The sequence below is a fragment of the Balaenoptera physalus genome (assembly GCF_965194825.1).
Source record: "Balaenoptera physalus genome assembly, chromosome: 21".
Lineage (NCBI taxonomy): Eukaryota > Metazoa > Chordata > Mammalia > Artiodactyla > Balaenopteridae > Balaenoptera > Balaenoptera physalus.
Window position 1 is genome coordinate 1,147,859 of NC_138902.1, and position 23,957 is coordinate 1,171,815.

General features: G+C 40.0%; 1 long non-coding RNA gene across 5 annotated transcripts in view; it reads right to left on the reverse strand.

The window, feature by feature from the left end:
- Positions 1 to 11,318: 11,318 nt before the first annotated feature.
- LOC309651673 overlaps positions 11,319 to 23,957 on the reverse strand; it is a 48,590-nt gene continuing 35,951 nt past the window's right edge. For 3 of the 5 annotated variants that reach the window (XR_014258297.1, XR_014258299.1, XR_014258300.1), the window contains 4 exons: positions 18,067 to 18,296; positions 14,617 to 14,697; positions 11,557 to 11,675; positions 11,319 to 11,462 (listed from right to left, as the gene is read on the reverse strand). This is a non-coding gene — a long non-coding RNA (uncharacterized lncRNA). Of the gene's footprint in view, positions 11,463 to 11,556; positions 11,676 to 14,616; positions 14,698 to 18,066; positions 18,297 to 19,756; positions 19,894 to 21,797; positions 21,817 to 23,957 lie in introns of those variants that run through there. The other 2 variants (XR_014258298.1, XR_014258301.1) reach the window with 2 other exon arrangements.

Genomic DNA, 23,957 nt, shown 5'->3' on the forward strand with positions numbered 1-23,957 from the left:
TCTATTTTTTTCCTCTACGTTTTGAGAGATTTCTTCTATTTTGTTCTCTGGTACTTTTATTGAACTGTCTCAGCCCTCATCAGCCATACTTAAAGTCTCTGACTTTCTGATTATGTATTTTTTAATGGCATGTTTTCATTGTTTGGGGATGGAAAATATCTTTTTGAATAGGATGCTTTAAAAGTGCTTCCTTGCTCCCTGAGTTTTTTCTGTTTCTTCTGGTTCTTCTTCTTCTTTTTAAAAAATCTCTTTTAAAATCTTGTTCAGAATGAAGATACTTGATTCTCTTTGTACACCTGACGACCTCTGGTTTCCTGTTCACATTTAATGTAAAAGGACTGTGCAGCCTGGCAGGTTTCCTCTGGTGCTGTGTAAGCAGCCTGGTTCCCGGAGAGGCCTCCCCCCTCAGGAGGGATTCTTACCAGGCCTGTTGCATGAGGCAAAGCAGGGTTTGTGAACAGGCAGATTTTACGTCACCTGAGATAGGAGTCAGCTGGGAGATTGGGGGCCTCCTCCATCTCTAGCCCTGGAAAAAGCCCTTATTCTGGGGCATCAGTATTCCCACTAGAAACCTAACTTCCCCCCAGATTTCTCTGATTTATATAGAAAAGATTTGGATAGTGCTGTATTGGTGATAATGGTAGGGTAATCAATTTTTTTAGAGCCTCAATTTGGGACAGTTGCACCAGAGTAAAAACAAAAGAAAACCAAAAAACAGGCCCCCAAAACCCATAATAGTATAATATAAAATAATTATACCTAAGTGTGTTATAATTTAACACAAAAATACGAAAAACAGGTGTTTATTTGCAACTCTAGGTCATTCCGTAATATTTACTTTTCTGTTACATACATGCTATTACTTTTTTTTTTTTTTAACATCTTTATTGAAGTATAATTGCCTTACAATGGTGTGTTAGCTTCTGCTTTATAACAAAGTGAATCAGTTATACATATACAATATGTTCCCATTTCTCTTCCCTCTTGCATCTCCCTCCCTCCCACCCTCCCCATCCCACCCCTCTAGGTGGTCACAAAGCACCAAGCTGATCTCCCTGTGCTATGCGGCTGCTTCCCACTAGTTATCTATTTTACATTTGGTAGTGTATATATGTCCATGACACTCTCTTACCCTGTCAAATCTCACACCACCCCCTCCCCATATCCTCAAGTCCATTCTCTAGTAGGTCTGTGTCTTTATTCCCGTCTTGCCACTAGGTTCTTCATGGCTTTTTTTTTTTTTTTCCCTTAGATTCCGTATATTTGTGTTAGCATACTGTATTTGTTTTTCTCTTTCTGACTTACTTCACTCTGTATGACAGACACTAACTCCATCCACCTCATTACAAATACCTCCATTTCGTTTCTTTTTATGGCTGAGTAATATTCCATTGTATACATGTGCCACATCTTCTTTATCCATTCATCCGATGATGGACACTTAGGTTGCTTCCATGTCCTGGCTATTGTAAATAGAGCTGCAATGAACATTTTGGTACATGACTCTTTTTGAATTCTGGTTTTCTCAGGGTATATGCCCAGTAGTGGGATTGCTGGGTCGTATGGTAGTTCTATTTGTAGTTTTTTAAGGAACCTCCATACTGTTCTCCATAGTGGCTGTATCAATTTACATTCCCACCAACAGTGCAAGAGTGTTCCCTTTCCTCCACACCCTCTCCAGCATTTATTGTTTCTAGATTTTTTGATGATGGCCATTCTGACTGGTGTGAGATGATATCTCATTGTAGTTTTGATTTGCATTTCTCTAATGATTAATGATGCTGATCATTCTTTCATGTGTCTATAGGCCATCTGTATATCTTCTTTGGAGAAATGTCTATTTAGGTCTTCGGCCCATTTTTGGATTGGGTTGTTCGTTTTTTTGTTATTGAGCTGCATGAGCTGCTTGTACATCTTGGAGATTAATCCTTTGTCAGTTGCTTCATTTGCAAATATTTTCTCCCATTCTGAGGGTTGTCTTTTGGTCTTGTTTATGGTTTCCTTTGCTGTGCAAAAGCTTTTAAGTTTCATTAGGTCCCATTTGTTTATTTGTGTTCTTAGTTCCATTTCTCTGGGAGCTGGGTCAAAAAGAATCTTGCTGTGATGTATGTCATAGAGTGTTCTGCCTATGTTTTCCTCTAACAGTTTGATAGTGTCTGCCCTTACACTTAGGTCTTTAATCCATTTTGAGTTTATTTTTGTGCATGGTGTCAGGGAGTGTTCTAATTTCATACTTTTACATGTACCTGTCCAATTTTCCCAGCACCACTTATTGAAGAAGCTGTCTTTTCTCCACTGTATATGCTTGCCTCCTTTATCAAAGATAAGGTGACCATATGTGTGTGGGTTTATCTCTGGGCTTTCTATCCTGTTCCATTGATCTATATTTCTGTTTTTGTGCCAGTACCAAACTGTCTTGATTACTGAAGCTTTGTAATATAGTCTGAAGTCAGGGAGCCTGATTCCCCCAGCTCCATTTTTCGTTCTCAAGATTGCTTTGGCTATTCGGGGTCTTTTGTGTTTCCATACAAATTGGGAAATTTTTTGTTCTAGTTCTGTGAAAAATGCCAGTGGTAGTTTGATAGGGATTGCATTGAATCTGTAGATTGCTTTGGGTAGTAGAGTCATTTTCACAATGTTGATTCTTCCAATCCAGGAACATGGTATATCTCTCCATCTATTTGTATCATCTTTAATTTCTTTCATCAGTGTCTTATAATTTTCTGCATACAGGTCTTTTGTCTCCTTAGGTAGGTTTATTCCTAGATATTTTATTCTTTTTGTTGCAATGGTAAATGGGAGTGTTTTCTTAACATGCTATTACTTAAAATAACAGTAGGACTAGAGAACAGTGGCAATGAGTAGTATTTAATAGTAAAAGAACTAATAATAAATAAAAAATTAAAATTAATTGATAGTAATTAAACAAATACTGTGTAAGAAAATGTAATTATATTTTTATAATGTTTCTCTCTTTTGATACAACAATTTATCTTACCCCTTTTTGGAAACTATTTATTGTATATTTTCATTTTTTAGGCTATATTATTATATATTCCTAAGATGCATAAATGTGAGGGTTTTTTTTTAAAAAGGGAAACACAATAGGAATAATTAAATAGTTATTACCTATATTTAATAAAAATGACAATGACATATTTTTTCCGTCCCTTGATACAGTTGGATATTTTTACTCTTTCTGTTTCCTTTTCCAATAATGCTTCTTTGAATTGCTTACAGCTTTTTCTTTTTCTTTTTTTTTTTTTTTTGGCCATGCCACGTGGCTTGTGGAATCTTAGTTCCCCAACCAGGGATTGAACCTGGGCTCTCGGTAGTGAGAGTGCGGAGTCCTAACCACTGGACCACCTGGGAATTCCTTGAATTGCTTACAGCTTTAAATAAAAAGCCTTCTTTTCTTTTATGTAGTAGTAAAACTGAATACTGTCAAAATTCACTGCCTCACAGTGCTCTTATTAAGCCCACATTATACTGATTTCTGGAGTCAGGCCAATGTGATGGCCTCAAGCTAAATAACCCCTCAACAAAGGTATTTGGCCATAGGATAGTTAGGATTTTTCCTTACCAGCACTAGCAGGTTTGTAGACTTGTAGGAATTTGTTTGCAGCTCTCCCAAAATGTTCATTCACTTTGTATCTATGGACTTTTCCTGTTGGACCAGCTCTCTGCTAATCAGGTCCTTTGCATTCATAATTTCATCATATAGGCTGGCCATCTCCAAAATGTCCATCATTTTAAAACACTCTGAAGCACGTCGGGTGTCATCATAAATTAAATCCCTCTCTGTGGGGGAAAAATACTTTAAAAACACAGAAGTAATTTGAACTTGTGAAATCAAAGCTGGATTTCAAATAAGTTATGGTTTTAGTAAACAAAATAAGAAACTCCTATTTAACTTGGCTGCTCCTTTCCAGTAAAAGATTTTTGAGTTTGGAAGTAGTCTTATTTCCCAAAAATGAGTCATTTCTTTTTTCTGTGTGACTTTTTACTGCAGCCTACATTTCACATCAAACAACTCAGATGCGGTGAGCCTCACCTTTTCTAGGAGGCTTACGGGCTCTTCACAGATCATCAAATTGTTTTGCAGAAACAGCGCATACATTTCTGTTTTACTGTAATCCTCTTCTCCATTCTCATCCCCAGTGTGTTTCCAAGCACTCTTGTGTTTCCACGTTCCTCTTGTCCCACATTTAGAGAGCATGATTATATGGGAGGACAATCTTTTAATTTAATTTCTGTGGCTGGCAACAAAAATAGCCGTCTTGTAGCAAGAAGAGACCTCCTTACAAAATATCAGAAATCTAAGTGCTTCCGCATGTTCTGAAGAACCTGGAAAGTGATCAAAAACTTTTCATTACGAAAGCCTCAGTATCACACAGGTAAGCAAATTACATCTTTTTTTTTTAAGCAGTGTTCTGTACGAGGTGTGAAGGACATTTGACAGCTGAGATCTTTCATTTTCTTTGGTAATAACTTGACGCAGGAAATGGAATTTGCCAAAATTTACATTTGTGTTGTCTGCCAAATATGCAGCTAGAGGAGGGAAGCTGAGTTTTTTTGGACAGGATAGTTGATTAAAATGATTTGAAATTCCATTTTTGAAATCAAAGTGCCTAAGAACTAGGGGGAGAATTTTTTAGTTGCTACAATTTGATGCTTCATTTGATACACAGTAAAAAGCATAATCCCTGGTAAGATTTTACAGAATGAGTGGAGTGCTACAGCATTAGGGGCCAACACAAAATTTATCAAAATATTCCCTTTTGTTTGCCCACAGGTCATTTCAGTTGCATCTTCTTAATCAGAAAATGTAATTTTACTACATTACTCAATTTCATAGAGCAATCAAAAGAAGAATACAACACTATGAGCTTTTTTGCATGGTGTACTCAAGATAATTCAGCAGTCACTATTTTTGACTGAGCATTGGTGTCTTTGGGGAAACAAAAAACTGGATGGATTTAGAAGTACTTGCCTGTCTCATCCCAGATGTTTGAGGTCCAGTCTCTAGGAGTACTTTCGTGCCCTCTTCTCCACAATGACCAAACTCTTTCTGGCATGTCATGCAGTGTGCCCTGCTTTGGTTATTTATTTCCCTGATCCAGTTGTATGCGTCCTTCTGTCTGTCATTAAAATAACACAGCTGTTTAGTCTCATTCAGTGATGTCTGGGTCATGCGGGTGTGAGTTCATTGTTCTCATTTTGATGGCATGAACTGTTAGAAAACACGATCACAGTATTCACAGTGTGAAAAGTTAAACAAGCACTATCCCAATACAAAGCACAGCCATTACTTCACGGGCAAAGTCAAAGTTCCAGTGCATTTGAATTGCACACTGGAATCTCATAGCTCGGGGGATGAAACCACAGAGGATCTAATGAATGAACCACAAGTGGTGGTCACCAACATCAGCGGTCAGGAGAGGTGAATGACAATGACAACATCTATGAAGGCAAATAATCTCTGCCACGTCCACTTGACATTAAAGATAGTGCTGCTTCAGTCCCTATTTTGGGGGTCACTGTATGGGTTTTATACTTTCCCCCCAATCTCCTGCACTCGCAATGGAAAAGCAGGACTTTCCACATCTGGGAGGGATTTCCCAGATGGTGGGACTTTCAGTAAAAATCCAGGATAGTCCTGGGCAGAGTGAGGCAGTGGTTCTAGAAAGATCTGTCTGTGCTCCATGGGGAAGGAGTGGGTGGGATACAACCATCCCCCATATAGACCTGTCTTTAATCCTCAGCTTTCAGCTTCATTTCTCAGTCTTACCCCTCGAGGTGACTCAGCCCTCAAGATCTCCAGGTAGACTGACAGACAGACAGACAGAGGCATGATCTAGGCTAGACGTTCTCAAACATGTTGGTCTCTGGACTCTACATTCTTAAATATTATTGAGGCTGCTAGCGAGCTTTTACTTATCTGGATTGTATCTGTCAATGTTTACTGAATCAGAAATTAAAACCGAGAAATGTAAAAAATAATTATGTATTCACTGATTTAAAAATAACAATAAAATCATTGCATGTTAACAGAAAAAAGCATATTTTTTCATGAACAATAACTACATTTTCCGAATCAAAACAGTTTAGTGAGAAGGGTGGCTTTGTTTCATTTTTCTGCAAATCTCTTTAATGTCTGGGTTAATAAAAGGCCTCTGGGTTTTCATTTCTACTTCTGCATTCAATCTTGGTTGAAGTATTAGAAAAATATGACTTCACACAGATATGTAGCTGGAAAAGGGAGGAGTATTTTAGTAGACTTTGTAGATAATTCTGTATACATATTCTATTCGACACCAAAACTTAAAGGTCAAAATTAATACAATTAGTAACTTTACTGTTTCAACCTGTAACAATTGTTGTAACATCCTTAGGTGAAATTGACTTTTTTCCTGCAGGTGCATGGGAGTGAATAATACAATGACTTCTGGGACAGTATGGTACCTCTGCCTGGATTCATGATGAGACCTCTGCAGTTTTACCCACCATTGCTTTTGGACCATCAATGCAAATGTCAACAAATGAAAATGGCAAATAGGATCTTAGTATTATCATGAAAATATAATAATGACATTACCGACAGCCCACACTTTGAGAACTGCTCATCCAGGCAATCTCTTTCTTGGCTTACTTTATCCATCCACTAACTCCCATTCACTTTCTTTCAAAGGTATTTTGAATTCTCTTTTTGATCTAGGTTATTCCATTTTATGTTTTCAATCCTTATTACAGTGGAATCCCACTGCATTTAGAGAAAGCAAGTATGTCTGGTGTATCGAAACATAGGGTTCACATAAGTCCTTTTTACTGTTTGCCCAAGAATCATGAAATTCATAGGTAAAAACTTCAACAAAGGTGAGAGATGTTGTTTTGCAAACATGCTCATTTCTTAAACAGAATCTTTTAGAAAGTTCAACATGAGGAAGCTCTCTGTTCTCATTTAGGTAGACTTCAGCCTCAGCCAGAATTGGTTCTCATTTGGAAGCCTAGGTGGCCCTGCTTAGAAACCCCCTGCGATTGGTCAGAACATGAACCTGTGGTGAAGAGTTTATCTTCCTTTGATTCTGTACAATAAAAGGTTGACTCAGCAGGTCCAGATTGTCCAAACCCTACACATTCCAGAGAAGTTCTGCCCCTTGACAGCTGCTGGGAAGTTCTGCCCCTTGACAGCTGCTTGGAGATATACTCTAAACCCTTGAAATATCCTGCCTGATCTCAGGTATCTCTGTTTACCTGGGGCCCTGATCCATGCCCAGATTCTTTATGCTAACAATGTGATTTATGGTGGGGACCTTATCAGTCTGACCTCTGGAGTGACCAGAGACTAAGAAACCAAATTCAACTCTGTGGACACTCCATGCCTACATGACTGACCCCCAATAAAAATGCTGGACACCAAGGCTCAGGTGAGCTTCCCAGATGGCAATGCTCCATGGTGTTGTCACACGTTGTTTGCTGGGAGAATTCCACACTGTGTAAATGCATGGGGAGAGGACAACTACAAGGTCATGTGTGGTCTCTTTTCTGGGCTCTGCCTTATGTGTCTTTACCTGTCTGATTGTAAACTGTATCCTTTTGCTGTCATAAACCACAACTGTGAATATCATCGCTTTTCTGAGTTCTGTGAGTCCTTCTAGAGAAACACGGAACCTGAGAGTGGTCCTGGGGATCCCTGAGAACAGATCCCTCTTGCCCACTCTGCTGTACCCAAAATTACCTAAAAGACAGAAGCTAGGCACAAATGCTGCCTGCCTGCAAGTTCATGGTTTAGTAAGAGAGGAGGTTAATATGCCCAAAGTACAGTACAAGGTACACAAGCAAGGAACACTGTCAGATAGATCCACAGGGTCTCATGGCTTAGAAAGGAAAAGGAATCCATCAGGCTGGGGGTATTTTGACACAAAGGTAGTGAGGCTAGAAATACATGAAAACTCACAGAACAAAAACATTCAAATTGCCTTTGGAAATAGAATCAATTGTTAGCCAAATGCTGAATCAGAAAATCCAATGTCTGTAGTTATTCCTCCCTGAACTTTTCTTCCTCTTTGTTTTGTTCTTGCTTGAATTCTTTGCCATCTGGCTGGCTCTATCCAAAAAGATATCTAATCTTTTTTGCACTTTGACAGAAACTCTTTCACATCAGGAAATTCTGCCTCCCAGGTATTTGCTCATAAGAGCCTTTTATCTGTAACTGGGGTCTGGGACTGCTCTGTCTCTGGTTAGAGTAACATCTGGCAACAGCAAGTTAATATTTTCAGACAGGTGGAGAGAGAATTCTCCTGGCCACTGAGCTAACTGTTGCCAAGGCTGCCTGGGAATGTACATCTGCTTTAGTTCGTTTGGGGCCAGAGATGGGTTAGAAGGAAGAGTAGGGTATCAAGACATCTCTTTTCTTCTTCCTCTCCCCCGCCCCCAGTTCTAAACATCTCATCTTATTTCTCAAATCCAAGACTCTCCCCCAAAGGTTTCTCCCTGTAACATTTCCCCTCCCCTTCATTTCCTCTCCCTGTAGGTGAGCATGACCTTGGGAGCAGGTACCCACAGCCAGAGACCTGGAGTTTCTGACATCTGGGCTCTCTCCTAGGGCATCTAACCTGGGGGAAGTGAGCTGGTGGCAGCTGCTTGATGACAGTGTGTGTGTGTGTGTGTATGTGTGTGTGTATTGTGGGGTTTAATTTTCTGTGTTCAGTAGAGGCTCAAATAGAACACTTCTAATTTTCCAGTTCTACTTCAAGATGCTACGGATATTTGATTAAATGAGAGCTGGGAATTACAGATAAACGAGTCATCATTGATGTCAATTATAAGTAATGCAGAACAGCAAGCAAACAAAACTCTGAAACTTGGTGTTCTGGGTAAGAACATTACCAATAGAAGTCATCTATGAGCATGACTGACCATTGCAGCTCATTCACCCTGCAATATAATAACACTTATATAGAGGCGGCAACATGCCATTTTCTTGGTTATGTTTTATTTGATCAATAAACTACGTGATGCTCACTTTTCATTCATTTTCCCTTTGGATACAGTGGTTGTCTGCACACAACTACAAGTGAAAAGGAACATAGCCTGGGAAGGGTCTTCCCTGGTGGCACAGTGGTTGAGGATCTGCTTGCCAATGCAGGGGACACGGGTTCAAGCCCTGGTCTGGGAGGATCCCACATGCCACGGAGCAACTGGGCCCGTGAGCCACAATTACTGAGCCTGCGCATCTGGAGCCTCTGCTCCGCAACAAGAGAGGCCGCGATAGTGAGAGGCCCGCGCACCGCGATGAAGAGTGGTCCACACTTGCCGCAACTAGAGAAAGCCCTCGCACAGAAACGAAGACTCAACACAGTCATAAATAAATAAATAAATAAATAAATAATAGCCTGGGAAGACTCCGTTGATGGATGTGCCATTTTGGTGCTTTTGTGGTTTTCGCATTCTAGATGGTTTGCAAATTGCATTTCTGACAAAGGACTGTTATATTATGCATATAAGCATACATAACTGAATACATTTTGGTACTGTTATTTTGAACAAACTGTCATCTGTTAGATCAATTAAGAAAAGTAAAGTGTTAATTGTGCTTTCACTTATTCCTTCTCCAATGCTCTTCTTTATCTAGATCTGAGTTTTTGATCTATAACATTTCTTGCAAGGCAGGTCTACTGGAAACAAATTTCCCCAATTTTTATCTGAGAAAGTCTTTATTTCTCTCTTACTTTCGAAGGATAATTTCACAGGGTACAGTATTCTTGGTTGGTGGGTTTTCTTTTCTCTCAACACTTTAATATTTTACTCCACTCTCTTCTTGTTTGCATGGTTCCTGAGGTGAAGCCAGATGTAATTCTTATTTTTGTTCCTCTATAGGTAAGCTTTTTTATCTTCTACCTTCTTTCAAGATTTTTTCGTTATCTTTGGTTTTCTGCAGTTTGAATATGATATGCCTATGTGTAGTTTGGGGGCATTTATTCCGCTTGGTGTTCTCTGAGCTTCCTGGTTTGTGTTTTGGTGTCTGACGTTAATTTGAAGTAATTCTCAGTCATTATTACTTCAAATATTGGTTCTGTTCCTTTCTCTCTTTCTTCTCCTTCTGGCATTCCCACGATACATACATATGTTATGCCTTTTGTAGTTGTCTCACAGTTCTTGGATATTCTGTATTTTTCAGTCTTTTTTCTCTTTGTTGTTCATTTTTGGAAGTTTCTATTGTAATATCCTCAAGTGTAGAGATTCTTTCCTAGCCGTGGCTAGTCTACTAAAGAGCTTATCAATGGCATCCTGCATGTCTATTACAGCGGTTTTGATCCTGGGCTTTTTTTTTTTTTTTTTTTTTTTAGAATTTTCATCTCTCTTTTTACATTATCCACTATGTCTTGCATGTTGTCTGCTTTTTCCATTAAAGTGCCTAGCATTTTAATCACAGTTTAAAAAAATTCTTGGTAATTCCAACATTCCTCCCATATCTGACTCTGGTTCTGGTCCCTTCAAACTGTGTTTTTTGCCTTTTAGTACACATTGTAATTTTTTGTTGAAAGGTGGACACGATGTACTGAATAAAAGGTATCGCGGTAAACAGGGCTTTAGTAAAGGAACGGTAAGTGTGGCGGCGGGGTAGCATTCTATAGCCCTATGATTAGGTCTCAGTCTTTTGAGCCTCTGTGAACAACCCTGGTGCTTCTCAGTTCCTCTCCTTGTCTTTGGTGGGAGAGGATGGGTAGAGGGGGCTGGAGTTGGAAGTTTTTCTTCCCCATGTGGAAAGCACGAGGGGGCTGCAGTTGGGTATTTCCCTTCCCCACGGTCAGCTAGGCTCTGATAAAGCCCTAGCAGGTCAGGCTCTGGATAAATAGTTTCTCCCAAGGGAAGACCATGTTAAGAAGAACAGAATTCTCTGGGTTTGTCAAAATGGTTACTTTTCCCTTCCCCCTGGTGGAAGCACAAGGGAAATTTTTCTGATAAAGCCCTAGCAGGTCAGGCTCTGGATAAATAGTTTCTCCCAAGGGAAGACCATGTTAAGAAGAACAGAATTCTCTGGGTTTGTCAAAATGGTTACTTTTCCCTTCCCCCTGGTGGAAGCACAAGGGAATTTTTTCTGATATTCCCTGTGAGCTCCTAGAGGTAAAACTCACAAAATCGTGGGGACCCCCTATGACTGGATCCTCCTGCAGTTTTTAACTCTCAGACTGTCCCCTCTGAGTCTCCAGCAATTCATCAATTACAGTTCAGGTTTCCCTACCTGGGCACTGGTTCCCACGGAGTTTTCTGCCAGGGGGTTTCAGATCTGGTAAATCGTGATTCTCTCCATTTACCTGTTTGTCTCTTTAAATTTCTGGACAGCTGTTTGCCCTGTGACTTCACTGCTCTGACGACAGATCTAAGAAGAGTTGCTGATTTTTCAGTTTGTTCAGCTTTGTTCTTGTTGTTAGGATGGCATGATCACTTCTAAGATCCCGCTGGACCGGAAACCAGAAGTCACTCACCGTAATACTTTCAGAAATAATAATGAATTATTAACATGTATACAACCAAGGAAAAGGTAATATTCACCATATTTTTATTTCTTATTCACAATTTCACCCTTTTTCTTTGAAAGTTCCTGCCTTCTGAGCCAGAGAAATGACTATATGCAGATCGTGAAGCTGTGGGCTGAGAAAGTAACCATTCACCTTTAAAAATAAGAAAGATATATTATAAATATATTTTCTTTTATTTTAGAATAAAATTTTATTAAATTTCAAAAGTTTTACAAAATGTTTAAAATTTTAGAAAAGCTTTTAATATATAAAAATGATTGCAATAGAGCCAATATTTTACAGTAACTATAAATGGAGTCTAACCTTTAAAAGTTATGAATCACTACATTGTTCACCTGTAACTTTTGTAATATTGTACATTAATTATACTTAGATATTTAAAAATCTCAAAAAAAAAATGACTGCAAATCAAGACAACAAAATGTGCTTACTTAGTTTCCACATAGGCTGGAGACAAACTTTAGGATTTCAAAATAACAAGTGTTTTGACAATAATGAGATTAAAGACATTATAGCAAGTATAACTGAAGTAGTAAGAGCTCAGCAAAAGTACTGAGAACAAACTTAGTTAATGTCTGAAAATGCACATATTTATATCCTAAGTATACTTTCTTGGAAAATTCTGGAAAACGTTCCTGAGCAAATGAGAGCAAAAGGCAAATAATGTTGTAATATTATTATAAGAATAGTTTCAACCTTGAAAACTTCCTGAAAGGGTCTTGCAATCTCACAGGGGTCCCCAGACCACATTCTGAGAACTGCTGGATTAGCACAAAGGTCTGGAGATGGACAAACAGGGTCAAACACAGCTCCTGGCCTGAATATCAGTGAAGGTGGGATGTCTTGACCAGGTGTTTTCACTCTGGTGCTTATGGTGGAAACAGTGACTATTGTAGGTGCTCCTCTGAAGTGTTGAGACATTTTAAGTTCAAGGAGAAAAGACAGTGTAAGTTGGAAGAGACGGCACCCACTCTGGCATCCAAAGTCTGCAATTTTAATTCATCACTTTTCAACTACCTTGGCCTTCTTCATCTATAAAATGAAAGCTTTAGACTAGATGCCTGATCTCAAAACTCCCTTGCTGTTCTAACCATTTCTAATGAATTAATATGCTGAAAGCATAGTGATTTTTATACTCCCAGCACTGCAGAGTTGTATCAGTTCACAAGAGGGCATGAGAATATGGCCTTAGCAATTTCTACAGACATACAATCATCCACACCAGTGGGGTCCTCGGAACAGATAACAGCGCTGCTGGCCTGCTTCCTGAGCGCTTGGCCTGGAGACTTGATGAGATCAAACTCCAGTTTTACCAAAAATATCTCCACTATTTGGCTTGAGGAAAAAAAGCATAAACAAAAACCTTGATTTGACTAAAATACGAGCAAAGAGGGACACCATCTGTGACCTTGCTGAGGAATTTTGAAACTGAGTGGCTAAGAGAGAAATTTGCAAGAGAGCTGTAGTATTAACTTACTGTTCTCAAGGCTGCCTAGGAAACTTATCAAGAAAAAAAAAAGCAACGATTACTAGGCTGGAACACTTCAGGTGGGTCCCGCCTAAGAGCCCAACTGGGGAAAAAAAATGTATAAATTATAGCCAATTGGAGGAAAATATAATGAAAGAAAAGACAGACATTTCAGTTGTCCCACAAAAAGATAAAATAGCTAGAAATAAACTTACCAATAAATGTGCAGTTTCTACAAAGAAAATTTTTAAATTTACTTTTGGACACAAAGGAAAAGCTGACCAAGTGAAAAGTGTACTGTTCTTAGCTGGGAAGACTCAATATCATAAAGATATCAAGTCTCTATAAATTTAACATAATTCCAATAAAATTTTTAAATGAATTTTTAAATTCGAGAAGTTGAGTCTAAACCTTGTATAGAAGACAGAGAAAAACAAATACCACTATGATTTCACCTATATGTGGCATCTAAAAAGCAAAACAAATGAACAAACAGAAGCAGAGTAATAGATACAGAGAGCAAACAGGTGGTTGCCAGAGAGAAAGGGGGAGGAAAGAAATCGATGAGGGTTCAAACTTCAGTTACAAAGTAAAGGAGTGAAGGGTATGAAGTGTACAGTGTGGGGAATATAGCCAACAACTATGTGATATCTTTGTGTGGTGACAGATGGTAACTAGACTTATGGTGATCATTTGAAATGTATAGAAATATTGAATCACTGTGTTGTACAACAGGAACTAACATAGTGTCATAGGTCAATTACACATCAAAACAAACAGACTCAGAGAAAAAGAGATCAGATTTCTGGCTACTAGTTGGGGGAGGGGAAATTGGATGAAGGCAGTCAAAAGTACAGACTTCCAGTTATAAGATAAATAAGTACTAGGGGTGTAATGAAACACATGATAAATATAATTAGCACTGCTGTATGTTATATATGAAAGTCATTAGGAAAGTAAATCCTAAGAGTTCTCATCACAAGGAAAAAATTTTTTTCTTTTTCTTTTATTTTGTATCTATATGAGATGATAGATGTTCACTAAACTTACTGTGGTCATCATTGCATGATGTATATGAGTCGAATCATTATGCTGTACATAAATATACAGCTGCATGTCAATTACATCCCAATAAAATGGGAAGGAAAAAACAAGATTTGCCACTAACATTTTGAAAAACAAGTAATTAAGGGGGATTGGACCAATTAGATATTTTTTTAATGTTGTAAATTTCAATAAATAAATTGTTATGCACAAATCAGTAGAAAGGATGAGAAAGTTTAGAAACAGACCCAAATACATATAGGAATGTATAGTATAATATAATATGTATAATATGGTGAAGATGGCATTAAAATCAATGGGGAAAATACAGAGTATTCAATAAATGGCCTTGGAACTACTGGGTAAACAAATGGACAAATTCCAAAGGGGCTACATATTTAAATACAGAAAAGCAAGCTGTAAAAGCAGATGAGAAAACATGACAGAATTTTTTCTAAGCTGAGAGTGGCTACAGCCCACCTCTTCACTCCAAGGAGGTCAGCCCACAGATGAGCCACAAGTCTTGTGAGCTACAAAACCACACGGTGGTCCTGCCCTCACCTTCCAAGGTCAAAACAAGCAGTTGCATCTTTACATCTGTCCTCCAATCTCATGTGACCAAAATGTCTTCTGTGATCCACCCTGCAGGAAACATACATGACAGGGAATTGTGAAGCCCGCGGTTCAGCCTAATCAAGGTGACACATTTCAAAACCACCACCGTCGGATGACATGCAATCAAAATTCTCTATTCCGGCACTGTTAGTGAAAGCAAAATATTGTAAATAACGTTTATAGCTATCACAAAGGGTCTGGTTAAACAAATTATGGTAATCTAGAGATGGAAATACTGTACAGTCATAAAAAGAATGAAAAAACTCTTGATTTATTGACATGACACAATCTCTGAAATATTGTGTCAATTGAAAAAAGGAGTTGAAACCAGAGAGTATATATACATATGTGTGTGTGTGTATATATATATATATATATATATATATATATATTTTTTTTTTTTTTTGCTCGCATACGCATAAACTATCTCTGAAATGATATGCAAGAAGGTGTTGCTTTTCATTGATTCCAGGGAGGAAAAATAGTGGCTGAGGGACAGGGATACCAAGAAGATATCCTTTCACACTCATTGAATTTTGAATCATATGAATTGACCTATTTTTAAATGAATTAAATTTAAGAAACTAACGGAAACAATCAAAAGGGTGTGTATAAAAGTGAGAGAGTGGCATGGACATATATACACTACCAAATGTAAAATAGATAGCTACTGGGAAGCAGCCGCATAGCACAGGGAGATCAGCTCAGTGCTTTGTGACCACCTAGAGGGGTGGGATAGGGAGGATGGGAGGGAGACGCAAGTGGGAGGAGATATATATGGGGATACATGTATATGTATAGCTGATTCACTTTGTTATAAAACAGAAACTAACACAGAATTGCAAAGCAATTGTACTCCAATAAAGATGTTTAAAAAAAGAAAAAAAAGGGTGTGTATAGAATATCCAGTATGTACCTGGCACGGTGCTAGGTAATATCCGGGCCACAAGGATAACTCAGACCTGGAGCACCTCCTGCCCTGAAGGACCTAAGAATCCTCCTGGGTTTTAAATGTCAGTGTCCTGCCAGGTTCTGCGGACCACTTCTTTTCTCACTCTGGGGTAATCCCAGCCACTCTAGTAGATTTAACTATCATCTGTATGCTGAATTGTCCCAAACACATGTCTCTAAGCTTGGGGTCACCCTCAGTTTTAGACGCGTGTGTCTATTTCTAGTTCATTTTGACAGAGCGGTTCCCACAAATACCAACACTCCCCAAATCAAATCAGTCATCTTCCCCTCCCCGCAAGACGGCCCCTGGAAGCCCTAACCCTGATCCTCCTGCCAAATTCCCTATCTTAATTGATTTTTCATTCTGTGCTTTATTGTTATTAAAACAGAAGAGTTAATTTTTACAAGTCTGTCTTTTTTGTCTTCTGCTTTGGTTTGAATGGTAAGAAAGGCTTTTCAAATCAGATAAAAAAGTATCCATATTTTCTTCTATTTCTTTTATGGGTTAATTACATCTATTTTTTCTTTCTGAAATGTATTTTGGTGTGAAGTAGGGATCTAACATCCCAACACCACTTACTGAATTAAAAAATTCATCCTTACTCTTATTTGCTTGAATAAGTTTTCAGCTGATTCTCTGCGGGTTTCCAGGTAGTTAATGTAATAAGTGAAAATTTTTCTCTCCTTTCTTACATTTACACCACCTGTATTAGTCAGAATGTTTTGGTGACCCACAAGAGAAATCCTCCTGAAACTTTCTTAAGCAAGAAATGAAAGTACCAGAATGGACAGAAGTTGCTTCCGTCATGGTTGAATTTGGGGATACGTATGATGTCTTAATTTGTCTCTCTGGCCCTCCGCTCTTCTTCTTTCTGTGTGGTTCTCATCTTCAGATGGGTGCACTAGAGCAGAGGCAGGGTGCTGAGTCACCCATGGGCCCTCACTTAACAGACTTTTCTTGGCCTGGTGACATAACTACACAGAGCCTTAGTAGGCTGCCTGACAATGTTTGTTTTTTATTAACATCTTTATTGGAGTATAACTGATTTACAATGGTGCGTTAGTTTCTGCTTTATAACAAAGTGAATCAGTTATACATATACATATGTTCCCATATCTCTTCCCTCTTGCATCTCCCTCCCTCCCGCCCTCCCTATCCCACCCCTTTAGGTGGTCACAAAGCACAGAGCTGATCTCCCTGTGCTATGCGGCTGCTTCCCACTAGCTATCTATTTTATTTGGTAGTGTATATATGTCCATGCCACTCTCTCACTTTGTCACATCTTACCCTTCCCCCGCCCCATATCCTCAAGTCCATTCTCTAGTAGGTCTGTGTTTTTATTCCCGTCTTGCCACTAGGTTCTTCATGACCTTTTTTTTTTTTAAATGTTATTTTTAATTGCTTGACTTGCCAAAACCCAATACAGAGGTTAGCATCTTGTCGTGCTGGGCCAGGCAGTTCTATGAATAACTACCAGTTAGCTAAACAGCTGGAGCTGGACCACACCTTCTTGTCTCATTGTAAACGTCTTAGTCTCGGCTTATGGAGAGGAAAAATGGACTGGGGAGGTTTCCATGGCATCAGCATCCACTGATGCTGCATTTCAAGCCTGTCATCCAGAATGGCTGCGAAGGGAGACCTGTCCGCCCTGGCGCAGCAGCGGTGCCTGGAGGGAAGCGCCCAGCGCAGCCCAGGAGTTTGGGTTTCCTCCCAATTCAGGATCCTCCCACACACCCCACTGCAATCACCAGACTCCAACTCAACGGACTTAACCCTCAGCACTAGAGGTGACAGCAAAGTACATATCTCAGTTGTTGCAATTCGGCGTGATTACTAGACTGGATTTCAGTATTTTCAAATGTTTGGCTTTCTTTGTTTTGTGTCCAGCCAAGCCACGTTGGTCTGGAATTTGTCACTTTTCTGGTACATTTTATGCAAGACTTTGAGTCTGATTTAAGCCTTAACTTCAGGGAGCCTGAGGCCCAAGGGCATCCTTCCCTGACTACGTAGATGACCAGCTTCCCTGCCTGGGATGGGGTAACCCTCACGAGCCCCAACTTCACATTTTCCCTGAGGGTCTTTTACTTACAGACCAACTCTCCAAACCAATTTCTACCCTGATAAAGCCTTTTTGTATTTGAAAACCTACTGTTCCAGGACTTCCCTGGTGGTCCAGTTGTTAAGATTCGGAACTTACACTGCAGGGGGCACAGGTTCAATCCCTGGTCGGGGGAACTAAGATCCTGCATGCCGTGCGGCCAAAAAATAAATATAAATATAAATATAAATGTAAATAAATTTTAAAAGCACTTAAAAAAAGAAAACCTACTGTTCCTCCCCAAAATTCCCCTCGGGCTTAGCCCTCTGCCCCTTCCCCATCCCACTCCCCCATCCTCCTTGGGAGGGGTCCCCACCCTCACTGCCTCATAGGGTGCCCAAGTCACCTTTGGTTTTACGGTTGCTGGGAGGCGGGTGAGGGAATATTCCAGAAGCTGTCACAGTGGAGCCAGGGGACAGCAGAGCACACCTGTGGCAGGGGCCGGGCCCCTCTACCCCTGTGGTCGCAGGTGAGGGCGTCTGTGGCAGAGTCAGGTTTCCACTGGTGTGAACTGGTATGAACTGGTGTGGACTTCACTTCACTGGCACTGGCTCGGGTGTAGGCGGCTTGAATTTTCTAACCACACGGAAAATGACAGACCACGGGGAAAAAAATAACAGCAGGATCAGACTGGGAGAAGATATTTGCAGAATATAAACCAAACATGGTCTCTTATCTAGAGGATACAGGGAAAGAAAAAAAAAAAAAAAAAAGGAAGTCCAATTGGGAAAAAAGAGAGAAGCAAATCCAAACAACAGTAACAACGAAAAACAGGCAATTCAAGAAGAAGAACCCAGAAGGCTAATCGGCATATGAAGATACATACAATGTCAGTGGTATTGAGAAGTGAGACAAAACAAGAATATATCCCTTTATACTGGCTAGAAGGGCAGAAAGCAGAAAGCTGACGATGCTGGGAGCCCGTGGGGTTATGGGAACAGCAATGGAAGTGTGGATTGCTGCAGTGATTCTAGAGAACCATGCGGTGGTACTTGGTGGAATCAGGTGGTCGCTCAGCCTGTACCCAGTCCCCTCCAGAAGAGCAATTCTCACGCCCGCCCACAAGGGGGCAGGTACGAGGATGTTCACTGAAGCATTGGTTGGAGGGGGATTTGGAGTTAACCTAGGTGTCCATAGCAGAGGGAGTGGATAAGAAAAATGTGGTAGATTACACTAGGGACTTCTCTGCAGCAGTGAGAAGCAATGAACCAGATGTGCATGCAGCAGCGTGGATGCCTTACAAAAATAGTAAGAAACAGAATGACAATACAGAATACCCTTATGTAAATTAATTATACATGCACAGTAGTGGTAATGCTTACACAACACAGTGACTATGCTAAAAACCACTGAACTGTACATGCTAAAATGGTGAATTATATGACATGTGAATTATATCTCAAAATACACATGCACATAAAACAACAGTAAATGTTTTCATACGAGCAAATAAAAAAAATACTTAGCATTTCAAACACATTAGGATGCTTGCCTATGCAGGTTAGGAAAGAGGGAGTAAAAACAGGGGCAAAAGTGAATAAAAGAGTAAAGCTTGCGGCTTCCCTGGTGGTCCAGTGGTAAAGAATCTGCCTGCCAATGCAGGGGACCCAGGTTACAGCCCCGTTTGGGGAATTGAGACCCCACATGCCACAGGGCAACTAAGCCTGCGCGCCACAACTATTGAGCTCGCGCGCCTCAATGAGAGAGCCCGTACGCCACAACTAGAGAGAGAAAACCTGAAGGCCGAAACTAGAGAGAAGCCCAAGCACCGCAACAGAGACCGTGCGTTATAACAAAAAGATGCCGCGCGCCTCCACGAAGATCCCGCGTGCCGCAACTAAGACCCGACGCAGCCAAAGGAATAAGGAAAATTAAAAAATAAAATGAATATTTAAAAAAAAATTTTTTTTAAAGAATAAAGCTTTGTGCAGTCAATGGTTAAAAAGCCGGGTGGTGGGTCAGTGAGGACTCTGGCCCAGCACAGCTGGGGGACCCCAAGATCAGCCTCCACAGAGGGCCTCCTCTTGCACACTCACCTGGCACCTCCTGGAAAACAGCTCGTTTTCAGAATGCACATCCACTTCTTTCCCAGCCTCCTCCAGTGTTGAGGCCAAGCTCCTTTCCACACCAAAACAGCCTGGTCTCTCCTTTTCTTTCATAAGAGCTCTTGATTCTAGATTAGGAAAAGCCCTGATTGTCAAGAAACATTGAGCAGTTTTCCTTCCTCGTGGACAAAGAGTAGTGACTCAGCATTGAGATATCATAATTCTCTGGTCTCCCTTGCCTGGAAGGGAAGCGAATGTTTACTTCTTCGTGGGACAAACCGTTTCCGAGGGAACAGAGACACTGAGTTCAGTTCTCCATCCAAACATCCTTCATACCTGCTTATGCAGGGAATAGAGATCCACTCAAACTGCCCTAGGCCAAGAAAAGGAGTTTACTCTAGTGTACAGTAGCATCTCTTGGAACTCAGAGGTTGAAATGTAGTCACACTTCAAGAAGAAAATAAAACAGGAAGCTGGAGAATTGCCAGGAGCCAAGGATTCAGTCTTCTGCCCTTCCCCCATACCTCTCCCTCCCCCCTCCTTCCCTCTCTTTCTCCCCACTTTACTTTTCCATGCACAAGGTACGATATAGGTTTCCCCACAGTTGGAACAACCAGAGGAGAGCAGAGCTCCATATGTCACTGAGCCTCAATACCTAGTTCCTGGGAGAAAAAACTTGTTTGGCCCAACTTGGATGTGTTCATTTAGCTCTTGGGGAGGTGGGAGCAGGTGTGGCATGGGAGTGGAAAGCAAAGACATATTACGAAAACCCACCCTGCGGGGGAGATGACAATTCTCAAAGAAGGGGTTCAAGTTGGCCAGACAGCTCCAGAAGGAGTCTACTGAAATGTTTACAAAAATCTATCATGTATTAATCAGAAATAAAAACTCCATTTAATTTAAAAAAAAATTTTATTGGAGCCTAGTTGATTTTCAATATTGTGTTAGTTTCAGGTGTACAGAAAAGTGATTCAGTTATGCATATACAGTCCTTTTCAGATTATCTTCCCATATAGGTTGTTACAGAATATGGAGTAGGGTTCCCTGTGCTATACAGTAAGTCCTTGTCGGTTATCTATTTTACATATAGTAGTTTGTATATGTCAATCCCAAACTCCTAATTTATCCCTCCCCCTCACGTTTTCCCTTTGGTAACCATAAGTTTGTTTCCGAAATCTGTGAGTCTGTTTCTGTTTTGTAAATAAGTTCATTTATATATATGTTTTTAATATAAATTTATTTATTTATTTTTGGCTGTGTTGGGTCTTCATTGCTGCACAGGGGCTTTCTCTAGTTGTGGTGAGCAGGGGCTACTCTTCGTTGCGGTGTGCGGGCTTCTCATCACCATGGCTTCTTTTGCTGTGGCGCATGGGCTCTAGGAGCACGGGCTTCAGTAGTTGTAGCACGTGGGCTCAGTAGTTGTGGCTCGCGGGCTCTAGGGTGCAGGCTCAGTAGCTGCAGTGCACGGGCTTAGTTGCTTAGATCCCACATGCGGGATCTTCCCGGACCAGGGCTCGAACCTGTGGCCCCTCCACTGGCACCGGATTCTTAACCAATGCGCCACCAGGGAAGCCCTCATTTATATGATTTTTTTAAAAATTAGATTCCACATATGAAAACTCCATTAATTTTCAAAAGCAGAATCATAATTTTCAAAAGCCAGAAAGCCACTTTCTGTTGTCACAATACAATAATTTTAAAAATTAAAATAGAAGATTCAGTGAAAAACAGTCAAAAATCATTTCAAACACTCCAATTATGGAATCAGGCCAAAACGGTATTTAAGAAAATTCATTACTTGAAATGGCTTCGTTATTAATTAGGAAAAAGTTAAAATAAATACATCAAGAATTCTCAAGAAATTAGTAAAGAAATTGCAAAAAAATATGTATTTTTTAAATCTGAGGAAAGCAGAAGGAAGAAATTGAGAAAGATAAGAGCTAAAATAATGAATTTAAAAATGCAAAAATGATAGAATTAAATTCAAGAGCCATTTCTCTGAAAACAACAAACAACAATAAAATAGACATACCTCTAGCAAGTACAGTTCTGAAAAATAAACATATAACATTAAATATTAGAAAGGAGACATGTAGAAGAGATTTGATAAGTATAAGAGAAGGCCTTCTACAAATTAACATTAATATATTTGAAAAGTTGAAGAAAATAAATGATTTTTCCATAAATGACCAAAATTAATGCAAAAAGGAGTAGCAGAACTGAACAGAGCAGTAACTTTGAAAGAGATGAAATTGTCATTTTAAAAAACTGCCAGGGATTAAGACTCTGCCTGCCAATGCAGGGGACATGGGTTCGAGCCCTGGTCCGGGAAGATCCCACATGCCGCAGAGCAACAGAGCCCATGCACCACAACTACTGAGCCTGTGCTCTAAAGCCTGCGAGCCACAACTACTGAGCCCGTGTGCCACAACTACTGAAGCCCGCACGCCTAGAGCCTGTGCTCCGCAGCAAGAGAAGCCACCACAACGAGAAGCTCGCGCACCGCAAGGAAGAGTAACCCCCGCTCGCTGCAACTAGAGAAAGCCCGCGTGTAGCAACGAAGACCCAACACAGTCAAAAGTAAAATAAATAAATTTATTTAAAAAACTGACAGGGACTTCCCTGGGGGCGCAGTGGATAAGACTCCATGCTCCCAATGCAGGGGGCCCAGGTTCGACCTCTGGTCAGGGAACTAGATCCCACATGCACGCCGCAACTAAGACCCAGTGCAACCAAATAAATAAAAAAACAAGTAAAAATTTAAAAACTGTCAGTGAAACAGGTACATATTCCAGCCAGCCCAACAGCTGAGTCTCTTCGAACTTTCTAGGAGTAGATAGTGTAAATATTACTTAAAATCATGGAGAACACAGAAAAAGATTAATGATCTCCCATTCACTGGGACCATGTTCAACTTCATACAGTTAGACAATGAAGCCCAGGGTGAGTGTTTCACACTTCGAGACAGCACCCTTTTTTGGCATGTGTGCTGGGAGGTGGGTGAACTGAGAATTTAGTCCACATGGGGTTGGTTCCCTCCTTCAGGACAGGGGCTGACTACAGTTGTGGTTGTACCAAGAATTTAGTGTTTTGTAAACTTCTTAGACAAATATATATTTTTATATAAAACAGAAGCTGAAAATCTCAAAACAACACCTAACCTTACAGGTAAAGATATGCTGATATTTTCTGTTATTCTGTTTCATTTTTTCAAGAGCCAAACAACACACTAAATTAATCTTCTACCATTAATAGGTGACAACCCACAATTTGAAAAACACCTGAGAAACTGGGATCCCCTTAGGAAGTGCCATCCTTGGAGGAATGAGCATTTGTGTACGTGCGTGCCTGTGTTTGTCTGTGTGTGACACACACTTGTTCTCCGAAGGCTGTCGTGTCACAGATATGTTTTGAGTATCTGCTCAACTCGCAATCCCCTCTCGGATAATGCCTTTTTCCATCATGGGGGTGAGACCTGTTCCCTTGGTCATGGCCACTCAGACTAGGGCTGGAGCCTGCAGCCAGCTGGATTATGGCTCCTTAGATGCTCATCATGGCTCCTTCACCACGTTAAGCTAATTCGAGAGAGTTTCTAAACTTGCAACCAAAGCAGCTCTCGTTGTACAAGCATAGAAAACATCTCTAAGGTACAAAGTTTGATGCATACTTTAAAAATTCATTATAAATTGCCTTATTAAATATATTATTTGAATTTTCCATTTCAGGGGTTGGCCCACTATGGTCTACAAGTTAAATCCAGCCTGTGGCTTGTTTTTGAATAGCCTACAAACTAAGAAGGAATTTTACCTTTTTAAAGGGTTGTTAAAAAAAAAATAAAAAAGAGTAGAATCTGTGACAGAGACAGCATGTGGCCCACAATACCTAAAATATTTATTATGTGGCCCTTTACAGAAAAAGTTTGCCACTCCTGCTCCCTACCCTTCGTATTTCTCATCTATTTGGTCTGTCAAATATTCAGAGGTTTACGAAACAGTCACACTTCTATTAAGCTTTAGTCAGTTTACACATTGTGCTGCTCTACTAGTCAACAAGTAAAAGTTTATGATGAGCATATTTTCTCAGTCCCATTAAATGCTTGGATTCTATTTTGTAAAATAACTTATTGTAATCCTTGCTATATATATATATTTTTTAAACATCTTTATTGGAGTATAATTGCTTTACAATGGTG